This window comes from Vicugna pacos, unplaced genomic scaffold, assembly GCF_048564905.1.
Source record: "Vicugna pacos unplaced genomic scaffold, VicPac4 scaffold_19, whole genome shotgun sequence".
Classification (NCBI taxonomy): Eukaryota; Metazoa; Chordata; class Mammalia; order Artiodactyla; family Camelidae; genus Vicugna; species Vicugna pacos.
This window is the reverse complement of record NW_027328740.1, coordinates 73,243,990-73,268,983: the sequence shown is the minus strand read 5'-3', so window position 1 is coordinate 73,268,983 and position 24,994 is coordinate 73,243,990. Positions and strand designations below refer to the sequence as shown.

The window sequence follows — 24,994 nt, the reverse complement described above, 5'->3', positions numbered from 1 at the left end:
TACATATCCAAGGTAGATAAGAAAGATTTTAGATGTTGAGCTAGACTATTCATTTGGGGATTTTGCACTGGCAACCTGCAAGTATATGTTCTAATGTTTGTGTCTTGTTAAAACCACACCCAGATTAAAGGAGTATTTGTGGAATGTCTTCGGAGTAAAAGGGTTCTGTACTTTTACAGATTTTATGTTTTATAAAATGAATAACCCGGACAGGGTCACAAATGGAACCGCCTCACAAGTGACAGAAGACAGGTGAGATGCATATAGCAACAGGTCACAAAGATGGTAAGAGCAAAGTTGTTTCTCCAAACCCCCAAAAAATTCCTCCAAGAACAGAAAACTCAGAATTTTGAAAGTAAAATACTATCATATAAGGAAAGAAAATAAATAATCCTCTTCATCAGGGTTTCAAGATCTGACTGCAGAGTTATTAGCAGGCTATACTGAATCCTAGCACAGAAAATTCAGATGGACTAGTGGTGAGTAAGTTCCAGGAAAATGGCAGTAATTCCTCCACTTGAAAGAGGACACACACTCACTTGTTCAAGGTGATTGCAAACAACATTCTGCAGAAATTCAGAATATTCAGGCACCGCTTCTAGATGGTGATGACACGGAAGGATGGCTTGGATGCATGCTTCTAACTGAGTCACCGGCATTCTTACACTGCAGGGGGAAACGGAGGCCCTCAGCCAAGAGCAGAGATGTTCCTGTCATGTATCCCAGGTCGTGCCTCGGGGACTCAGTGTCCTGTAGCAGTCCGGCCCCAGGCGAGGACCAGCAGCGTGGCCCACCCAAGCAGGAAGGGCACTGTGCTTGAGAAAGCCCACACCAGATGGGAGCAAGAGTGGCTGGTGGGGTTTTGTGAACCTATGAATGCTCATAGAAAAACACCTGCATACATTCAAGTGATACAATTAACAGTAGCATTCTTTTTAACAAAATTTCAAATGTCAGTGGTAATTTTACCATTCCTTTTCTCTTGTCCCCTGCACTCTGAGACAGGCTTAGGTTCTCTCACACTTGCAGCTCTGATGCAATAGTTGTGAAGTTATTTTACTTTACTGCAAGTGTCTTCGCTCCACGTGTCACTGTGACTGTCGTCTCTTAACACAGTCAGATATCTTCCTGGATCTCTCCATGAGTTCCTTGCTCCTGCTTCTCAGATCCTGAGATAAAGAACAGGTGAAGGCACATGACTGGAAAAGTCAATGTGGACTTGAGCAAAGTCCTCAGTGACCCCCTAGGTGAGTGTTGACCACCCCTTAGCTTCGATTCTCAAAGTTCTGCCCAGGGTGACATCCAGAAAGGAGGGAGTCCTGGGCCCAATTAAAAGCTGTGTGGCTTGGGTGCGGGGAAAGGTGCAGGAGCTAGTTCCGTAGCCGGGACCCTCCACACCTCTGCTCCTCTCTCTCCCGAGGCCCCGCTGCCAAGCCCCCACGTTCCCTGATATTCTGTCCTTCTCTTCTACTCTACTTCAAGCCCTTTTCCTCTTCCTTTATTCCCTGATTATCTGCAGCTGGAGAGATTTTTCCATCACAAAATCTGAAAAAATTTCCTGCAGCTGAAAAAGAGGTCTCCAGAGGTCAATGCCCATATGGTGGTTCCCGAAGAGAGCCCCTGGTTAGGGGGACCCTCACCAACACTCACGGGACATCCGGTATGTTACAGGGTCGACCACCCCCAACAAGAGTTTGCTGTGACCCCAAGGCACGCACAGCATCCCTGCTCACTAAAGTGTAGTTGTAATCCGTTATTAAGAAGCAAAAATAAAAAAAAATTTCTCATGTTTCTTACTAAAATTATTTATGAGTTAGAAAAAGAAATTGTAAAAGAAAAGAACAAATTTGACTCCATGTTAGCTGTGTTCGTTTGGCTTTAAACCTGTACCTTGTTTTCTAGGCTCCGACTTGCTATCTCTGCACCTTTTGTAAAAAAAAGTTGCCTTTAGCCTGAAATATCCAGGACAGCCTATTCTCCGGGCTCTGATCTTTAAGGATATTAGCTCTTCTACACTTATGTACAGATGGCAAGTTGCAAAATAGATAATAACCTTTCTTTCATTTGGAGGTTTTATGGGGGCACCTTAATTTGACCCACCATGGACAGCTGCAGGAACAAAGGATTCCAAGGACAAACAATTCGTACAGCGAGAAGTTTGCAACAACCAACCACATCCCCGCCGCTTTTTAGTATAAAAGGAGACTGAATTCTGCTTTGGGGAAGAGAGTTCTACTGGATATCAATATGCCATTTTCTGGGTCTGCCAGATTTTCAAATGAAGTCACTATTCCTTACTCCAACATCTCATCTCCCCATTTATTGGCCTGTCATGCAGCAAGCAGAACGAGTTTGGACTTGGTAACAAAATGACTGCATTAGAGGTAGTATGTCTCCACTGTTTCCTCATTTCCAGTATGTCACAGCCTATCAATTTTATATGCTGTTTAACAACATGACAAAGACCTATTATACGGAATTGATTCCACAGAAATAAAATTATTTCTACTCCCTCAAGACTTTTTTCTTTTCTATTTTATTTTGTTTTGCTTATTGAAAAGAAAATAAAAGTCAAATCATTTTATTTCATGTATTTTTATAGCTACATAATGTAAATACTACAAAAATATTTAAATTGCAATAAAACTTGTTAATATATTTGTATAAAGATATATAAACAATCAATGCAGATTAGGAAAGGAGTAGATATTTACTAAAAATCTACTGCACATCCAGTCTTTTACAAGCATATCCTGGAATATAAGCTCTATTATCCAGGGGTCCCCCACCCCCATTCTCACTGCCAATTCCCTTAGTAATCAACTACCAAGGCACCAGCATAGAACCATGCGATCGCTATTTTAGGTATAAATGAATGAATTAGCTCATTCAATTCTAAAACAGAAACCTTAAAATAAATACTGAACTTATTTACAGATAAACAAATTTGGACACAAAAAAGTACAGTTTCTCCCCCAAGACACAAAGATAATAATTGGTAAAGGCAAGATTTGAACTAATCTGCCTGATTATAAAGCTAAGGTGGAAATCCCCTTCGACTGTGTAGGTCCAGCAGCACAGCCCATCACCCTATCTTTGTTCAGATCTGGCTTTAGACAGCCTGAGACAGCACCCCATTCCTATGGAACTCGAGGGGAAATGATAACAATAAGGATTTTATATTCAGTAGTTTCTTAGGTCTCAATTATATAAAGTGTCAGCAGGTCAGCAGAAAACTCTGGGAAATATGAGTGGGTCCAGAGCTTTTCGCTGATAAGAAACTCAATCTATCAGGACAGAGTGACCTTCCCATGAGTGGCCTCATGAACATAAACTAAAGGCAGCTGAAATGAAAACTAGCAAGAACATGGAAGTGAAGCAGGAAGGATCCCTACTATCCCCTGCCCAGTTGCCTCTTCACCCGCGTGGACAAGATGGCAGAAGACCCAGGTTCTTGTCTAAGTTACAACATCATGGATTCTCACCCATAAAATGTTGCGACTCTATGCTGTCTTAAGTCCTTTACAACTAAAATATGATGACACCAATATCTCAGCGGAATGTCTATGTCTCCACTTTCTCTCTTCTATTAGGAGACTATATCTATGGCCACAAAGCCGAAATTCAATTAAAAACACCATGCACGAAGCCTGGTGAAAGTCTGTGTAAGAGACATTGTTCTCACTCTCTGTGAATGAAAACTCAGAAAAAGTGGACCTTCTCCCTCTGTAAGTGGGAGGTAGACTGATTTTGTGTGTGTGTGTGTTTGCACGCACATGTGTGTGTGTAAATCATATAAAATATATTCTGGGATTTGCACAGTATTTTTTTATGATACTATCATTTCATGAGGATGAGCCAACCTTTAAAGTAATTTGAATCTATTTTTCTGAGAGGCTCTTTTGGTGGAGGATGGGAAAGGGGAAAGGAAAGGAGGAAAGAAGTAAATGAAGCAAAGCTGTAAGAATACTGCTAGGGAAAGGCAAGACATTAATTTTGTTCCTACTTGCATCACACACAAATTAGGGACTGGCTTTCCCCCATGTCTTGTCAAGCACTGAGCTGCAGAAGAACAGGCGACAGCCCATTTCTCACTGAGCTTGTGACTGTATGTGACATCTTATAGACACAAATTATTTAACCTGATCAAACACTCTAGCAGCAGGATGTAATTCTCCTAATTTGAGAGACAAGAAAACAGGAAGTGAAAGACGGTATATAGCTTGACAAAAGTCAGAGGACAAGTAAACTAAAGAGGATGAATTCAAACTCAGATCTGAGTGCAGAGTCTGATATTCCCACTCCCAGGGCTGGAAAATCCTTAACACAAGGTTCCCCAGCTCCTCTGCATTGTTCCTGGCACCAAGCATTTCCCATGGCGATGGTCTCCAATTCTCAGACACAGTGCTCTGTGCAGCCAATAACCTCCATTCGACCTTGATCATCTACCTGCCACGCCTACCAGGCTTCACCATACAGGCAGGAAAGCTGGATTTCAAGTGCATACAAAGCCACCCTGGTTTAAGCTGGACTGTTTATCAGCTTTTCCAGCATAAAGGCAGCCATGAAAGTGCTCACAGTTTGTACATGAGCCACACTACCTCTCTCCATCTGTCTCCCCACCTATACTACTTAGCTATGACCATTTTGAGAATCTTGGAAACAAATTTTTAAAAACAGAAAAGAAAGGATTCTGTAACAAGTACTTAATACTTACAATTTTAAATGAGAAGTTACAAAGTGAGTATTTACAAACCGAATCTGCCTTCCTAGGTGTCAGTTTTAACAGTTAAAAAATATAATAGTAAAAATTTCTCACTTAAAAAATTAACAAAAACATCAACAATAATCTGGAATAAACTCAAAAACAATGCCCATGTTGTACATGGAGAAAGTACAGGACTGTACTGAGGGGTAAAGTAAAAGTGTGAAAGTAGAGACATCAACCTTTTGTATGGAGGAAAGCAGTTTTAAAGATGTACGTTCTCCTAAAGATAATTCAAACTTACTAAAAAATCCCATGACAACACTTATCTTTTTTTTTTAACTTGAAAAAATTATATTAGAATTCTTCAGGAATAATAAAGTCATAATACAAGCCAAGAAATTTAGGGATCGAAAAAAGAATCAAAAAATTCACACTGTAATATATTAAATAAATTTTTACAATATGTAAGATATAGTGCTAGAGTAAGAAAGTAAGATTGACAGAAATAAATCATGAGCTCAAAAAGAGACTCTAGTATACATAAGTATTTTTTTTACAGGTGGGATTTCAAATTAAAAAGCAAAGTATGAATTTAATAATTGTCTTGTTACAATCAGAGAATACCTGGAAAAAACAAATTCTATTCCCGTCAAAATGACCACAAGAAAAATTACAGAAAATGATGTAAATATTAGAAAGTACTAATAAGAGCAAATACAACTCTTTGCTCATATCAATTCAGCTTCTCCTCACTGTAACAAGTACCATTATCATCTCCATCTTAGAGATTAAAAAAACCTACAGAAGAAATTTATACCATTATAAGAAAGCATTTCTAAGAATAAAACCCAAAAAGAAGACATTTACTATCTTAAGATTATTTTGGGCCACAACAATAATGAACCTACTGAACAAAATGAAAGGCAAGAAATGACAAGTAAAAGCTCTCTGATACATGTTGATGAAGACAAGGGGTTAATGTTCATAATACACATTGAGCTGTCACAAAGCAGCAAGAAGCTCCCCCACTTAAATGTTTGCAAAGGACAAAAGGGATCATTCACTTTTTAAAAGTCAGATGGCTAATGAGTGAAAAATGCTCAAAACCTCACTGGTCATCAAGTGCAAACTAAAATAATGAAAATCATTTTGCTCGTCATATTGGCAAATATGTTTAAAAGATATTATAGCTAGTGTCCATCTTTGAGACAACAAACTGTGAGCGATCTTTTGGAGGATGACATGTCAATGGATATGTAAACTCTGAAAAACGTGTGTGCACACAGGCTGAACTCCACTTTTAGGAATCGTTACATTTAGAAAAAATCAGTTCAAAAAGATGTACTCATCAGAACATTTGCACAGCACTGTTTACAATGGTGGGAAGAAATGCTGAAGTGAAATCATATCCAGCGATAGAGAATTGGTTACATAAGTTATTCTACATCTTTTCATGCCCCACAGGAGAAGGAATTTCAAGATTCACTTGAAAGCATCCTGTGATGTATGAAGTTGTCACATCCAAGGACTAAATTTCCAGAAACCTTAGCTAAAGGAATACTCATACAAGATCACAGGAATGTTTGTACAAGAAGGATGCCAGTCAAACACCCTTTCTGACAGTGGAAAATGGAGAAAACTTAAGTGTTCACCATCAAGACAATGATGCGGTAAATCACGGAGAGCTGTGGGCACTAAAGTTGCAGCATTTCAGCGTGGTCCAAGGCCTTGTCCACAGTACTCTCCCACGAAAGGTGTCGTTACACAAGAGACCAAACCTGCACATCAGGAGACCCCTTTACTCTATCTGAAAGGACCGGGTGAGTCTGGAGTGGGAGGAGGTTTATGATATATACGTTAGTGAATAAACCGAGCTACAGAAAACATATAGTATGGCCTTATTTTTCAATAAAGCATATATACACACACATATACATAGATTTCTCATATACGTGTATGTATGTGTGTATATATATATGACAAAGGCATAAAGGTCATGAAATATATACTCCACATTGTCAGCAGCTTTTACTCTCAGGAAAAAAGGGGAAGGGAAGTAGGGGACTTTCGGTACCACCACAGTTCTCTTTTCAGAATTTCAATTAAGTATACTTGGAATTTAAAAGTTTACTTAAGTACAAAGTAAAATGGACGATGCCTCCACAAAACAGAATGCTATACTGGTCATTAAAAATCATGTCAGGGGAGATAGAATATTGTAGAAAAATGTGTAATAAGCCGAATGGAAAATGGAGGTCTCCACACAGTAAACAGGCACACAGTGCTCACTGGTTTTTATGACAGAGCTGATACACACTGATGAAAAGAACAGAAAATAGATGTTAAAGTGTTAATTATTATCTTTGAGTACTGGGACCAGGATAGACCCTTTTGACTCTTTTTTCAGACTTTTATATTAAATACACATTATTTTTCATCTGAAAAATGCATTTTTAGATGTCTAGTACCACACATTGGAAAAAATACATGAGTAGTTACAGAAACAAATAACTAGGAGACACCGCAGCACCGTCACACAGTGTAGAAAGGGCGATCCTGAATAACACCACGCAGTTACATAAGGACCCACAAAGTGAGAGCACCCGCTGTAACAGGACGCGGCTCCCTTCCATTTGTCAGTTGTGTCTTCAGGGCTGAGGCATTTCTGAGCACGGCCAGTGTCAGTGCTGGTGTCTGGATGGATGCCACTGGAGGTGAGGGCACCTGCAAGCCGAGAGGAAGAACAGAAGTAATCCTCTGCTTTTTCTGTCTTGTTTCTTTGTTACTTTTAAAGAGAGGCGTAAATAAGATAAACTGAATCTTCCTTACTGAAATTTCACTAATGAAGCCATTTTTAAAGTGTTCACAACTTATATTCTGCCTATAACTGTCTTTTCAAAAAAGCCTCATATTTATTAAATGTTAATTAACTCAGTTAATTAACTACATGTTGAAACCTTTTAAAAAACATGAAATGCACTACGTGAAAGCACCACACATGCAGTGACTAGCTCAGCTGTCTTTACGGCAGTGCAGTCAGCCCCCACCATCCCGAGACCCTGAACTCCTGATGCTGGGAAGAGAGCACGCTGCTTCCTCAGATGGAGAGAAACGGTAAAAGCATTTTCTGAAATCTACAGCACTGACAAAACATAACTGCTTAATCCCAGGCTCCTTGGAGGCTGTCATTTTCCGTTTCTGGCCAACACCCGTCAATGAGCAGAACCACCCCATTCCCGAGTCATGGGACTCACGTGGGCAGCAGTTTTGGAGAAATTTCCAGTTATAGAATGTTAACCAACTATACATAAAACTCTGAAAAAGAAAAGATGCAATACTCAGATTTTGGAAGACACTCAAAATATTCTCCTAAGTCTTAGTATTTGGAAAGGCTGGGCTTCTCCTAAGCCACTTATTTATTTCACAGCCAGTGAGCATCTCCCACAAACCCTGCTTCCCTGTGTGTGCTGGGAGCCTCAGGAACATTGATGCTGTCTATCTTATAAGTCACAAGGCAGAGGCGTGTGTCTCACGCCTGCAACTCTCAAACAGGCTCAACTCCGAGCCTCAATTTGTGAACTTGGCCCCATTTTCTCACTTGTTTATTTGGTATCTGTTCTTCTGTAAGCTGCCTGAAGTGCTTCTTGGAACAAGTCAGAAGAATGAGTGGGTAGAGAAATGGACAGATGGACAGGTGAGAGATGGGCAGACAAACAGGGAGACTCCAAGAGAAGGGGAGCAAACAAAATTTCCTATGCAAAACCCTCTTCTAGTCAAGGAAGAAAACCATCACGAAGAAGTGTGAAGAGGCAGGTGGCTTAGGACTGTTTCCTGGATTCCATCAAAAGTCACACAACGTGATGAGAGGGTAGAAGTATAAATAATAAAAGAAAAAAAGCATGCATGTTTGAAAAATATATCTACATTATGTACTTTCTAAAGAATAGATTTATATCAGCAAGGCTCAATAACACAATCTTTGGGTATTTACAGAAGTGAGAATCCCATCTCCAATCCGCAAGACATCCCTTCGGAGCACTGAGGGTCTACACAGTGCGATCATAAAGCCGTAACCGCAAAAGCTGTGCTATCCTGCGCTTACGAGGAACGAGCAGCTGTGCTTGGCCTGCCCACGCGCGTCGTTTACAATCCACAGCACCTCTACGGGGGAGGGATGACTAGCGAGCCCTGTCTCTGCAGGAAAGAAAAAAGTCCGGGAGAGGCTAAGCCGACCTACAAGTTCTCCATTTCACAGGACTTGTCACTCCAGAGCAGGACTCGAACTCGGCCCACGTTTGTAACCACAGTACTACCGTAATTTATGTGCTTTTTGTGTGTATAATACATTTGTTTCTGGCATGAAAGTGTATTTAATAAATGATCGGTTGTCTTGTATATTTCATTAGCTCACAATCTTTATATTTTTGAATTGTACTCTTCCCCTGGAGAAATGAACGGAAAGAGCAGTGGTCAGAATGAGGTGGGGCTTCATTCTTTATCTGTTACCTCATCTCATCCAAGTCCCCAAGCAGGGAGAAGGAGCAAATGTTCTCTTCATCTTTTAAAGAGAGGGCTCCAGTGATGGTGATTTACTCAACTCCAAAACTAAGTCTGGGGGAAGGGCACATGCAGCAACGAGAGCAGTATCACCTGTAGGAAGGCAAAAAGAGCTCAGGGGATGGCTCAATGGGTCAGCCTGCTTTAATTTCAATTGATAATTCAATAACACACTCTAAAAATACTAGCATGCAATGGATTTGCTCTTTCTTGACATCTAGCAAGTTTCCACAGCCGACATGTAACATTATCATGAACTAGTGAAAAGAAGAGTCCACAGACAAGGAAAATCAATGCCACAGGCAGGCTGAAACCCAGGCTGGAGGAAAGGAAGAGAAAGGGCATATTTAAGAAGAGGGGAAAGTCTGGGAAAAAGACATCATCACAAGGACTCTCAAGCATCATCCAGCAATCATATAATCATTCTTTCAAGAGAGAGTTACTTAGGTCCTATTTTGTGCGAGATTTTACAAAGGGCAAAGAGAGACCACAGCGTCCATGGTGGCAGCAAGTTGCAGGGCTATAATACAATTCTAATCTTGGTACCTTGCACAATTGTCCTCAGTATAAAGGCAAAAATTAAAGTAAAATAATACTATGTAAACCATACACATTGCTGAAATAAATTAAAGAAGACCTAAATACCTGGAAAGACAAACCACGCAAATTCCTGGATCACATGACAATATTCTTGGGATGGCAGTGCTCCCCAGAGTGAAGCACACATACAACGTGGTCTTGATCACAATCCCAGCGGGCTCCTCAGCAATAACTGACTAGCTTCTGCTACAATTCATATGGGAATTCGAGGGTCTCAGTAACCAAAACGTACCTGAAAGAGTAGAACAAAGTGAGAGGACTTGTAATTCTCAATTTCAAACATTACAACTGTATCTACAAGTGAGATTAGAGGCCATTTTTAAGGTATTATTGTGTTTATCCTTATTTTCTAAATTCTGTACAACGAATATACCTGTTAGAATAAGAAAAATAAAAACTAAAGTATCTTTTAAAACATGCACACCGATTCATTCATTGGGGAAAATTATTTTAACTATAAAGAGGTAAACAAATATCTAGTGAAAAAGGACTACTTAAAAACAAGTCTGCATTTACAATTTTCATAAATTGAAAACTGAAAAGCACAAACACATCAAATTTCTAGGAAGACTGGTGAAACATATTAATAATTATTTTCAAAAATTCTAATTGCACAATGAAAACACAAGAAAGAGAAAATCGTGATTGACAGGAAACTGCGAACACGTGGAGAGCAAAGGCCTTGAAATCACTGTTCCTTTAACTCTGCTACTAGCTCAATAGGAGAGGAAATTCCTCACTGAGGGGACAGTGGAATCCCATGCATAAGATAGGATACACAGTACAAACTGCAGTAGTATCGGGAGTGAATATGTTAGAAGAATTCTGAAGTTACAACATTGCTGAAAAACTATAAAAACACTGACAGACAGATTAAAACACACAGTCATACATATTATATAGAAACATGAACTCTGCTCCCATGTTGCATAGAAATACAAACATATTTGTTCATTTATGGGCACTGATTACTTTATCCCAGGTAGAATATTTCAACTAAAACAAATAATCAATATTACACTCCTATTGTCAAATGTACTTGATAACTTACTCTGCTATGTAACCATATGTGTCTAAGATAGATCTAAAATTAGTGAAAAAGAGCTTTGTATGGTTTCTTGAATTCTTCTCAAAATTCCAAGCTTAATTTTAAAATAAATCTGAGCAGTATTTCTATATTATCTTTTCCCTTGTGAAATGAACAACACAGTCTGTTGTCAAAATTCTGTCCTTACAATGATTCACGAGCACCATATCCTCACAAAACTGCTGGACAGCAAGTCACTATCCAGACACTGTGACCAAATAAATGAAACAGAAGGAAGACAGTGATCCTATTCTGGAGGGCTTATAGTCTGTGTCAACACTGGGGTTTTTACTTGATTGGTTTGATTGGGTAGCAAAATAAAATCAATCAAGTACTTTCTTTGAGCATTCTATAAGTCATGACTGTTTTTAGTGTCATTAGCAGGAAAGACTTAAGCATGACTTGGTTAGGTCAACTAGCAACAATCATCACTGGAGAGTGAGTAATAAAGAAGTTAACTGATAGCAATGCTTCTGCCTACATGAGACCTAAAATAAATCTACACTGATATCCGAAAGGAAAATAAGGAGATGAGGTCCCCAATGAGAAAACAAACTAACAAGAAATCAAAAAATGAAAGTCATTTTCATTAACGATTCCAGGCAGTAGTGGAGCATGGTGGTGAAGATCACAAATGCTGGGGACAAACATGAGGGTCTGAAATCCCACAGCACTAGGTAGATGTGACACTGATATTTCAGTGAAATTTTCTGCATCTCAGTCTCCTATCCATAGACTGGGGACAACAACTGCACCCATCTCCTATAACGGTCCTAAGAATTAAGTTATTTTATATATAAAAGCTTAAATAAAATACCTCAGAGTTTAAATAATACCCCAAAAACACAAGAAACAAAGAAAACAGAGACAAATTGCAGTTCATCAAAATTTAAAACTTTGCTTCAAAGGGCACCATCCAGAAAGTGAAACAACAACACAGAGGAGAAAATTTTTTCAAATCACTTATCTGGTAAGGAATTTGTATCTCAAAATGAAGAAAAAAAAACCCTACAACTCAACAATAAAAAGGCAACTCAATTAAAAGGTTAATAAAGTATCTGAAAAGGTATTTTTCAAGGAAAATATACAAATGTCCATAAAGCACAATGTAATGATGTTCAATACCATTAGCTGTAAGGGAAATCAAGTCAAAACCACTAGGAGAAACCGCTTCACACTCACTACAATAGGGTATAATAAAAAAAAAAGCGTAACAAGCACTAAAGAGGACACAGAGGAAGCGGAGCACGCAGCCCTTGCTGGTGAGGATGTAACACAGCGTGGCCACTTTGGAAAACAGCCTGGCAGGGCCTCAGAGAGTTGAACATTTCGTTTCTGACTTACCCAGCAATTCTGCTCTCTGGGCACACACGTAAGAGAACTGAAAACAAATATCCACATAAATAATACCACATGAGTGTTCACGGCGACATTACTCATCACAGCCAAAAACAGAAACAACCCAAATGCGTATCACCTGATGAATGGGTAAACAGTGGGGCCCAGCCATAGAGTGGAATGTTATTCAGCAATAGCATAGCATAGAATAGTGACTAAGGCCACAACATGAGCAAATATTGAAAACGTTACTCAGTGTGAAAGAAGTCAGTCACAATAGACGTTTCCACTTATATGAAGTGACTCGATTTACATGAAATGTCCAGCACAGGCAAATCCACAGAGAGAAAAGTGGCTCCTTGGGGCTGGGGGAGGATGGGGAAGATGGGAATGTCTGTTTATGCATACAGGGCTTCCTGTTGGGGGGATGAAAATATTCTAAGATTGAATGGGACGCACAATTCTGGGCATAGAGTAAAAACCGATGTACATTTTAATGGGTGAATTGTATTAAAACTCTTAAGAACAAAAGGACCTTGGGCCAGTATCTTCCATAGTAAATGCAAATTGCTAACTTTTATTAGAGGAAAAAGAAACTGCTCTCAGCATGAAAGCAGGAGATCAGCAAATGTGAGTTAACCGAAATTGGACAAGAGCATTTCACTTGAAACAGTTGCTGAGTGTACACGAAATATTCAGAAATAGGAAAATCACCTTGACATCACGAGGAAGCATTCTGTTTCAAATACAGATCAAGGATTCGGCAAGCCCAGCTGCCAGAAATGACCAGAGAAGAAACCTGGTTTATAAAACTAGCACCAGAGACAACAAGGAATGGTGATGAGGAAAGCAGGCGGCAAATATCTGGAACAGTTCACTACAAATAATTTCTCCACCAAAAATTGAAAAATAAAATGAAAGTGATGAAATGCTCTGTTGACATCTCGAGAATGGGCTTCCTTCTGTGCTCGACTGCTCCGTAACCCTGATTGAGAGACTAAGGAGAATCAGCATGGCTCCTGGGGGTCCCCAAAGGACTGCCCACCAGCACGCTGACCACCATCACATCTGCCAGGTTTGAATTGCAGAGAAGAGACCAAGTTCTGAAAGGCACAGGAAATATTGACAAGGGAAGAAAACGCTGAGGTCAGTCCTGGGACAGAGGCCCTCTGAGCAGAGGCCAGAAGGCTGCAGGTGAACTGCAGTAGACCTGGGGCAGGAAGGGATCACGGGGGAGCATATCTCAATTCTCTTCTGTCTCTGCCTCCGGTAGGAGAGATAAAGCCTGCATCCTTCTCACCTGGAACTGTGGGTTCTGGCTGGAAGAAGTCTTACTGACAAGGAATGATTATTCAAGACTCTGTGGAAAAAGTCAAGAAATCGAGAGGGATTAGGGAGCCATCTCCATAAGCCTCTCAAATGCTCCCATATTTATAGGGTATAATCAAAGGAAAACTTCGTTAACAGTTGTGAGATAGTAAGGAGGAAATTCGGGAAAGACAGGATGAGGCAGAGATTGTAGAATACACAATGAGTACAAAGGATTAGTGTATCTTTAGGGAAGTCATGGGGTGAGGGGAACAAGATACATTTTTAGATATGTTCATTAAAAAGCAGACCACCAGACCAGCCAGGTCCTTGTTTTGGGGATAATACATTATCTAACAACACACAAGCCCAGCGTTTATAGCTGAGGGTCTCGGTCCTTGCTTTACAACCAGCAGAGTGCTATCTAAAACCTCAACTACACAAGCAAAGCATTGTCTCTGCTTTTTAAGGCAAGGCGTCTGGAGTGAGGATGCACAGGAACTTGCTTGTAAAGCAGTATCAAAGCATATTTTTTCTTCTTAAAATTCAGAGGCGACTGGGGTGTGTTACAATTTGTTAACCCAATCATCTGCTTCCACATGGAACCATTATGGAGGACACCCTAGGATGAAAATCCTGGATGTGGGTCTCTTCCTGCCATCTTCAGCCACTCTATCAGGGTCTAGGCACATCCGTGAATAACGATCCTACAGTACCACTCACTCTCTTAACTCCTGGTGATTGAAACTTAATTTTAGCTCTACACAACTTAACGTAGAAAAGTTTCAGCAATAAAAGATATAATATTCCATTTATATCTCATCATATTACTGATTTTCTGATTGCTCTAAGCTGCTTCTACTTGGTAAAGCACCTCATTCTGAAGCTGAATTCAGTAATTTCCATTGTGCATTTCTAGCCAGTTTGGGCTCGCTAACTTCTTTTGGTCAAATATCGATATACTTAATTGATTTCTTTGTTTATCAATTTCAACCAGGAGGAGAGGGAGTGTCACTCTTTTCCTCAGCCCACCCTCAACTCTTTTCCCATCAACTCAGGCCTCCTGAAAACAAAACAAAGTATTTTTTTCCCTTCTACTCTTTCCACAAACCCAACAGGAAACATCAGCCTGGAGAAAGAATTCAACACAAATGTTAAAACAAAAATCTATAAACCTGAAACAATACCATCTCCGAATCATGATACACAATGACATGAGATTAAGTGTGTCAGGCACAAAGCATGAGGGAGCCTGACTACCTGATTTCTATTCTTCAAAGGAAGGAAGGTTTTCGTATTTTTTATTATCATTCTTGGTCATTGTTTCTGATTATGCCAAAAAATAATTTATGAAATATTTATGCACTGCAATAACTGATTTTTATTGTATCAATTTTAGAAGGCATTCAGAGGGGATAGGAAAACCCACCTCTGTAAAAAATGCAAAATTTCTTCCCCTGTAAAGAACACGTATACAAAATGCAACAGAGAATTCAAATTCTTGTGGAGAGGAGCAAAAGACACAGAATCAAATCAAAGTCATTACAATGAGTCAATTTAAAATTCACTGGACAAACATGCTCAATGCATACAAATAATTTTAAAGGCACACTGCAAACCATTCACTTAATGATCTGCAGGCTAGAGGAAGAATTTCACTCTTTAACAGACAACAGAAATCAATAGGGTGCCCCACCAAACAAAGAGCAGTGAACAATCAGGTTTTTAACAGTTCTGAGAAATCAGCATGTTCTAAAGATCAAAATACAGAAATTTTAAACATTCATTCAAACCACAATGAAAAAAGCACTTAAAGAAAAAAAAAAAAAAAGAAAGTAAGCACATAGATCATTGCAACAGAACAATGAGAATTTCTTGTACCGCTAGAAGAAAGAACAGGCTATAGCCTTTTACTTGAAAAGAGACTACTTTTAAAAATAACTGCTAAAACACATTTCATCATTCATGTTGCATTTAAAAATCTGAGGTACATGTATCTGATCAGAAAAGCAATTCTGAGTAATAGTATGTTACAATTCAGTGCCAGTTTGCTTTAGAAGAAAAGAGAAAAGTTACTGTTTCTAATTCTGCACAAAGTTTAAAGAACCTCCCTGCCTCTATCTCCTCCCATTTCCTAAGCTCATGCTCCCTAATCCTTCTGAAACAAGTATGAGAAAGTCTTATTCCCAATATGCCAAATGACAACTGAATATCAATTTATTAGTGTAAATATATGCCAACACCTTGAAATGGAGGAGAAAGGTATCAGAAGTCTATATGGAATTTCTTTCTACCTTCCTGAAATCACACACACCAACGTTCACACAGACACAGACACAGACACAGACACATACCCCCTGGATTACTGGGCACTTCACAAGCTTAGTACTTACAACTTGTAGAAGGTAACTTTGTAGTTACTTTAAAATACAAAACTGTCAGCTTTTGAAAGCCTTCATCATCTGCTAAACCATCTAAATATCAAAGAGACCCAATTAGCCTTCTCTGTAGAATGTAATTTCCCTTGATGGCAAAACAGTCTCTAAGAAGTACTGGATCAAAGATTCGTGTTTATCACTACCTATGATCGTTTTTAAGCACATTAACAGATTCAGAAATGTATGTCTCAAAAACATTTATTCCTATTGAAATAGTATACGTGTTCAATTGTCTATACAGTGACTAGGTCCCATGATGGTGTTTAAGAGCTATTTTGTGTATAGCAATATTTACCTTCAAGTGCAGAAAAGGAGGGTGTGTATTACTCAGTTGTAGAGCACCTGCTTAGCATGCACAATGTCCTGGCTTCAGTCCCCAGTACCTCCAAAAAAAATAAATAAAAATAAGTGCATATTTAAAAATAAGAATAAAGTTATAAAAAATGCAGACTAAAAACCACTGCAATCTAGGTGCTACAATTATACTAAAAAAACAAGTGTTTCTATCAAATATTAACTATATGCCAATCACAGAGACAACCAAAAGTCACACCTGAAGCATCACGTGTGATTCTCAGCAACCCTACTAAGTAGACACGGATGAGAAACCCGGCTCTGCGGATGAGGAGACGGAGCTCGGAGGAGCCGGGGACGCTGACTGTCCTGCTCCCCGTGACACCGCGTCAGCCCAGGGCAAGCGCTGACAGAGCTGCACTGAGGGGACACCCAGCTGCATGGAACCTTGGGGCACTGGGGAGTCCCAGAAAACACTAAAAACTTTTCAGTGAAAAACCAGCTAAAATATATTACACTGTGCTGCATCCTTTAAACAGGGAAAGTGACTGAGACCTTTTTGATGCCTCCGTGTCCTTTCTGCCATTATCAGTTACTTGCCCTCACAGTGCGACCAGTGATGATCTGGACCCCATATGAAGTGCACTCAGATGGAAGAGCTTTTAAAGCTGGTTTATGAAGTTTGTAAGACTGTCTATGACTCACAAAGGCGGTCATTCATCACTTCTCACCGGTGTGGACGTACCACCTGAAATCACTCCTTTCTGCTTTTTAAAATCCCTTCATCTACTCCAGACTTTTCAACAGCAAAGAAGTAGCTCAACCACAGACAGTGGACAGCTTTTCACCAAATGGACTCGAACAGCCCATCTGACAACCTGGAAGCCCTTGTCTTCTATTAAACCCACTTCCAGGTACTTCATCATTTTCTGATTGGTGGACTCGGCCTCTGACTGGCCTACTCAGAGAGCTCCCAACCTCACATCCAGGGGTGGGAGAGGACCATGCTGTTGGGGGAAATCAGTGAGGAAGCTGGACATCCTCCAGCCACGTCTGCACGAGTAGAAGTGCCTCAACGTGCTCAGAAATTATACCGTCATCATCCCTGGGCTCCCATGGACTGGTTTCACATTAACCAAGCTCATGAGACACTGATGCAAGGAAACCAGAAACTTAAATTTTTAATGTAACAGAAGACGTGAATCTATGAACCAGACTGAAATATCAGAGTTCAACCATGAGTACATTTTCTCCTCCACGGCCCAATCACGGGCAGGCAGTCACATGGCAAGCATGGACAGAAACGGAGCAGGAAGGGTTTCTAGATTAATTCAATGGACTATATTTCTATTATACGAACAGATCTACTGCCCAGAAGTCAATTAACGCCAATCACGGTGCACTCTCCGTGGACAGCGGCCAAGAAATGACTATGAGCTCCTGTGTAACACTCCTTTCCCTGTCCTTTCTAGGCTAACTGATGCACAGAGGTATAAAGATTCAGGGATGTCGATAATGCTAAACACCCAAAGCCCATCTCTGGGAACCTCAAAACCAGACAGCCAGGGTTTAAATACCAGCTCTGCCAATTACTAGTTCTGTGACTTTGCCAACTTAATTACCCTCTGTGTGCCTCAATTTCCACACTGTAAAACTGGGATAACAATCAAACCTTCCTTACTCGCTTGTTGAGAAGATTGAAGGATTCATTTCTGTAAAATGCTCAGAAAAGAATGTAGCACATTTTGGGTGTTCAACAAATGTCAACTTAATATCAAATTGTTTTACAAGTGTCCCCTCTAATCATCTTATCTGTTTCCTGGCTAGCCTAAGTCCCAAATAAAATCCTTATTTCTCCTTTTACACACTCTTGGGGAGCACCCTTATGTTCCATCCAACCACCTGTTTAAACTGAGGGAGTGGATGTCTCCTAACCACTCCTCTGGGCCATGGAGGGTGCTTCTCCCTTCACACCCCTGGCCCCTGGCCCACAGCTAGCACTCATTACACTAACAGAGTGAGGTGTGAGTCCGGGGAGACAAGCAGGGCATGTGAAACCCTTCCTTTCACTCCAGTGTTGGTCACCATTGGGAAGCACGCGGGATGCTCAGCTCCATGTCAGGAAAGCCCTGTGCATGAAAGGGCAGGTCTTCTCAAGGGAAGGCTCGCTGTGGCCCAGAGCTACATGGGACAGGGTGAGTCTGTATTTCTGGGACACAGTATCATGACACGCATTTTCCCACAGCCTTGAAGTTCATGGAGAACGTGGCTTCATCAGTAACAAAGAAGACATTTATTGCCTGTCTACTCTTTTGTGTCATCTCTCAGTAGGCTGCTGGAGACAACATATGTATAAGTATTGGATCTCCTTAAACCCCAAAATATATGAAGTAACAAATAATTCTGTGGCTTAACGTTGGTTTAGGGCGACTGTGTAACAGTTCTGACTCTGCTGATGCTAAATTATGGGTATAGGAACTATGGAACCTCCTCAAATATCTTTCATCATAAAACCATCTCTTCTTATTTTCCTGTTTCTTAGTAATTGCCAAAGACTCTCAAATGATGGCTTCACACAAAACAGCAGCTAAAGTTTAAGAGCCCTCTTGACATACACACTGTGGTAAACACTGCACATAATTTCTAATTCTCACAATTCTACAAATCAGATACGAATGTCCCCATCTCACAGACGAGGGAAAAACTCAAAACGAACTGACTCAGGCTCAAGTGGCTCAGTGGCAGCGCGTGCAGGCAAACCATATCAAAAACTACACCTCTTCGTATATGTACCAAATCTCCTACCACCAATTAACACACAGCGGCGGGGTCAAAACTCAGGGAACTCAATACACTTTTCACCTTTAAGGTCCTCCAGATGCCGCTTCTAGCTGTTTTATAAAATCCCGGCTCACTGGTTTCTAACACTAGAAGAAAAGCCCGATTTTGCTATTGTTTGCACAGCAAGTCTGAAATGTTCACAGTGAGATGACAGAATAAATCTAAGATATAAGCAGAATAACTTTTCCAGTTAGACAGACATAATGGACATTGGGCTATTCTGAAGCATTAAGTAAAGTAATCAAAATAAAATAACGTTGTTTAAGCCTCCTTTTACAAACAGGAAAGTTAAGACTGTAAGTAGGTGCAACAGTGCCACCTATGGGTAAAATGACCTTCCAGGTTACCAGGAAAGATGCAACACAAAAATTGCCTGTAGGATCAGTAACGAGAATCAGATAAATAAAACTTATATAGCACATGCTGCACTTTGATTCGGGGGAAAGGAGGGATATTCAGTATTTAATCTGATATTGCTAATACTCCTGAATATAAACAGAAGATATAGGCTCATGGAAACTCATCTTAGAAGAGGAAAGAATCCAGTTCAGCCACTTCATTTTACAGGAGGGGAAACTGAGACATGGGATCTGTCCTCCTGGCAATCAGCAGCAAAGTTCTCCTATGCCTCATGTCTTGCACTGTAGCAAAAACCAACAGATCTGTACTAGGCCTATATTCATAAAATTCACGTTTGTATTTTTCCAACAGTAGGTTATCTAAGTATCTTGCAAAATACTAAAAGAGCCAGGATATCATACAATTTTGTTGCCATACAAAAACATTTATTTACATAATAAAACAGCATGAGCTTTATTCTCTCTATTAAAAAAGTGACATGTCAAATCAATGTTTTGATATTTTAAACCTGTTAAGAATGTAGAAAAAAATCAAAATTTTCTTTAATCACAAAATAGAGGAGTTTATTCCCTGAAAATGATCAATATGGATTTTACTAAACTTAACGGATCTGGTCAGAATCCCACGAATTTAAATGTCTGAGTGGATGGTTACACGGCAACATAAATTCTGATTTGTAACAATACATATTCTGTGTAAATAATCTTCAAGGTCATCTGATTAAGGCAATTTAACTAGTCCCTGTCTCACTAGAATGATACAGATTTCATTAAAACTTCATACTACACCAAAAAAAAAAAAAAAATGAATCCTTGTTACTTTAAACCATATTCAAATATATCATACAAATACATATTGAATATGTATCAGAAATAAGCGACACTCTTTAGTATTCAGAGTTGATCCTTCTAAAATATCTGTCATTGTGACAGCACACTTTTATTAAGCACCTCTTGGGTTCTTTGTATACAAGGCATCTACCTCTCACAGTCAGACAAATTAAACGATATTACTCAAATTTCACAAATGAGGAAATGTACTTAAGCCATGAAAATAAAGTACATATTCATCAACAGGAAAGAAAAGAGTAAAGACTTTTCTTACAATATTCACTGACAATCTTTTCTTCCATATTAAAACTACATAAAACCAATTCAGTCTTTGTAGGTATTTCTGTCAAAAAGGGCCACAAGAGGAAAACAAGCAACATCATTAGCAGTGGTTGGACTTTAAGAGCTCACTTCTCTTTTGCACTATAATTATTTTTAATGTTTTGTTTTTAGTGCTTACAGAGCACTAAAATAAAAAAAATAACTTTTTATGTAATTACCTGAGAATTAAAAATTTGTGAAAATGAACAATTTTAATTTCTGCCACTCTGTCTCAACTTCTCAATGGTGTCTCTCCTTTCAAGGCCTCATCAGTCTGAGGTCACTAAACTCGGCCGTTTATGGAGTCACAGGTGTTCGGGTAACCACTTAACGGGAGGCTGATAAGAGGAGCAATTAAGAATGCATTCTGTGCAGCCTGGGTTCCAGCACCGAGCTAGCCACAGCCTGCTGCGTGTAATTGGGACAAGCTGCTCCATCTCTCAATCCCTCAGCTGAAAAAAAGGAGACACTGATACCTACAATCAAACACCTGCTATGAATTAAAACATGAGGAAAACATTTTAGCCTTAGGTAGGTGTCCACTCACAGTGAGTTTGGTCATTATGATGATGAGGATGGCTGTTAACAAATTAAGCTAGACCAAACAGGAGAAATCCCCTTAAAGGAGAAACATTTTAAGTCAATGAGCATTTCTTTTTGGATGAATTGCAGAATATTCTAATGATTTTTTAATAAACCAAATTTTGTCCATTAATTATAGATTTACAGGTTCATGGACAAGTCTCCAGAAAAAGAATTAGAGGCCTCTTACCTCTGTAAACTAAGAAAGTAAATTTTAACAAAAATCACGGAGGAGATTATACCTCATTTGGGAGAGTAAGTGCTTAACATGCATGAGGCACTCAGTTCAGTCCCCATTAACTCCATTTAAAAACATGGTTTTTTAGGAAATGGAAAATTAAAGCAAAAAGATGGAGGAATACAGAATTTTTTAGAGACTCATCTCAGATTTAAGATGGGGAAGAAACCATCCATTTCTCAGAAGAAATCTTGAGGACTATGTAAACTGGATCTGAGATGTCTAGTCCTTTAACATTATTCAAGAATTCATATTACCAAGTCTTAAAATTACCTGATAACGCACAGTGGTGATACTGATCATAACAGCTTCCATCACGGATCGAGCTCCGGCTAGGAATGCTCTGTTCTGACATCTCTGCCCCTCAGGCCTCACCAGGCTGAGAGCACTAAATTCGGTCATTCAAGAGCATCTTTTGTAAGTCCTCCATTTGTGCTTCTGACTCTCCCCTCACCAGCTCCTCTGAGGGAAGCACTGTTATCATCTTTCCCACTCACAGATAAGGCCACTGAGGCACAGAGACTAAACTCGTTCCAGGTCACATTGGCATTAAAGGAATTCTGTATTTCTGCTGTTTGCTTTTGACAAAGGAATCTGAGATATCAATTCAAGGCAGACTGTTAAATAATCAAGTCTGTCAGGTCTTCACCTCAAAGAGCAGATAGTATAAATTCCTGATGTAGGATGAGGCTGCCGCCACAAACTGACTCAGCTTGAAATTAATATCCAAGATGAAGCAGCGGATACACGTAAATATTCACGATTGTCAAGTCTGCTCACGGGTCTGGGCCCTTCACTGCCTGAACGGGGGTGAAATCCCCACCCGTGTCTGGGAGAGATGCACGGTGCTTCCCAGGCTCAAACAGGCTTCACGGGCTATTTCCTCCCACAGACTGGCCTCAACGATTAAAAGCTCTCAAGGTTTTTACACCATGCAAAACAAAAAGACATTTCTGCAGATGGAGCACTTTCTTAGGCTTAAATCTTTTTTTGCCTACACTCACCCAGGGGGAAAAAAGAAACATGACTCTGCAAAGTCTCTGACCCTCACCACTCACAGGAGTAGAACAGCCACAGCAGAAGATGGCTCTTCACATTGCAGGATGAGAACAAAATAAAGATGCCCCAACAACAGGCACTCCCAGACACAGCGCTCAGCAGTCTTCTGCAAACTCACGGTTGTGTAGCACCCATCACCTTCTATTTCCAGAACACTTCATCACCCCTAAAGAATCCGCCTATCACTAGCAGTCACTCCCTAATCCCCCTCCAACCAGCCCCTTCCAGCCATCACCTGCTCTCTGCCTCTGCATGTGCCTTTTCTGGGCATTTCAGATCACTGAAATCAACAATATTTGACCGTTTGTGTCTGCTTCCTTTCAATTAACAAGCTGTTATCAAGGCTTGTATATTTTGAAGTGGTATCAGCATCTCTTTCTTTTTTTTTTTTTTGAAAACGTTAAAGATTATTAGAAGGTGGTAAGCACTATCAAAAAGAGTAGAGTGGAGCATAAGTGATTGGGTTTCAAAGGGAAAAGTGTGGGTTGAACAGTCAGGGTGGACTTCCAAAAACAGGTGGCCTTTTTCATTTTCCTCTTTTTTTTTTCTTTTTTATTCACTCTTACGTGTGAATAATCTTCCACTACATGGAGATACTACATTCTGTTCATCCATTCAGCAGCTATTTATGGACGAGTTCCAGAAAAATGAGTGTAAGAGTTGACTAGCATGGATGGCATTTAAGCAAAGGGCAAAATGTGCTTTCAAAAAAAAGCCAACCAACAGAGGCACAAGGAAATTCAGTGCGTTTCTGAGCAAAGTGCTTGCTTGCTTCGGCAGGACTACCGTGCAGGACTGTGGCGGATATTGGCAGGAGTCACGGTGTGGGAGAAACATGAGAAGACTCCCCACTGCAAGTAGCTCAGACAATTCTCCTCCCTCATCCTGTATTGTTAGAGCAATGTTTCTAGGTTACTCTTATTTCAAGTAATAGCACTTTAACTGCACATCTGATCATCTCCATCAGACCACCTTTCCTCCAAGCAACAGAAAAGCATTCAATGACCTGAGCAGCTCCAGGACATAATGGTGATGGATTAGGGAGTCCTGCAGCATTCCAGCCTGCAGGCACAAACCCCACATGTGCCCTGGTGATGTCCAGAAAATAAAATGCATGGAAATATCTCACTGTTTTTACACGACATCTGCCCTCAATTTGCCCCAAAATCATGCTCGCAAAGCACTAATCAACCCTCTCAATACAAAAATAAAAAAGCTAAGAAGGCAAATTTAGGCTCTTTCATTGAAAACCAGCAACCATCACTGCCAGTATCTGAGCTGGAATGCTCCTGACTTTGAAAACCACTGCGCAGTTACTTTTCAAGCGTAAAACTCATATATGTATTCCATGTAGATGATATTGCAGTAGGATTTTTCTTTTCAAAATTTCCACTTGCAACATTAGCACAAGAAAGTTTATGTATAGGCTTTAAAAAAATCAATTATCCTCCACTTTCTTAATTTTGAACTAATTATTATTTTATAAATGTGGCTATGCTGCGTATTATAAACCGTTTGATTTCTGAAAACAAGACCTTTATGACCTCACTATTTCAGAGAAAACTTTAACGATTCTTTGAGAGGTGGGGCCTGGGGCGCCCACTATCAGCTCTTTAAATACTGACAAGGATGTGCTATGAAGTAATGCAAAGGCTCTAACTCCACATTAGCTCAGAAAGCAAAGAAACTACACCAAAGACTTCCTTAAATATTTTATATATTTCTATTCTTTTGAATATTAAAGTTCTTAAATGATATGATTTTTTTGAAAAAGACAACAGCTGTATTAAATTTCCTCTCACCAAGAAAGCAATCTTTATGAAGTAAAAAACCCCTATGGAAATCGAAATGACAGGACGTTTCTAGCTAAGTGAACATCCAGATCTGAACACAAACCTAAATCCGATCAGATCTCACTCGAAGGAGCTCTACAAAGTCCTGGGCAACCCTGGAAATTAGCTCTTTTGTTCCAAATGTTGGCTGAGCTAAGATCATCACACTAGGCAGGGAAGGAGAGAAGAGGAAAATCCACCTGGCGGCCTACATCAGTTTTCTTCCAGCCACAAAATGCCTCTAGGTCGGCCCGCTAACAAGTCCCCCAATAAGGAAAGCCGGCATCCACACTGCCCCTGCCATCCCCAAGTAGCCCCGATGCCCATATCCCAGCCTGTGAATGGTCTTCTAATGATCCCCCAGTTGGTGGCACCCACCCCCTCTTTCCCGCTATACAAACACAGAGAGCCACGGCAGCCTTCCCAAATCACAAATTTGATTACATCAACCCCCACTTCAAACAGTTCAGAGGCTCCCTGGTAGAGTTCTAGCCCCACCCCAGACCCTGCTCGCCCATCCTCACCTAAGTACACAGGTCCCCAGTGACCACAGGGGCCCCTGACCTGCTCCTACTTCCCACTTGCTCCAGTCTCATTTTGA

General features: G+C 40.1%; 1 protein-coding gene across 1 annotated transcript in view; it reads right to left on the bottom strand.

Moving 5' to 3' along the window:
- Nucleotides 1-989: 989 nt before the first annotated feature.
- Nucleotides 990-24,994, bottom strand: part of LOC140693509 (uncharacterized) — a 311,246-nt gene continuing 287,241 nt past the window's right edge. The window contains exons 15-19 of the mRNA XM_072957329.1: nt 16,332-16,419; nt 9,911-10,097; nt 9,215-9,358; nt 7,208-7,432; nt 990-1,169 (exon numbers count right to left, since the gene is read on the bottom strand). The gene's annotated coding sequence lies outside the window, so the exon portion shown is untranslated. The remainder of the gene's footprint in view (nt 1,170-7,207; nt 7,433-9,214; nt 9,359-9,910; nt 10,098-16,331; nt 16,420-24,994) is intronic.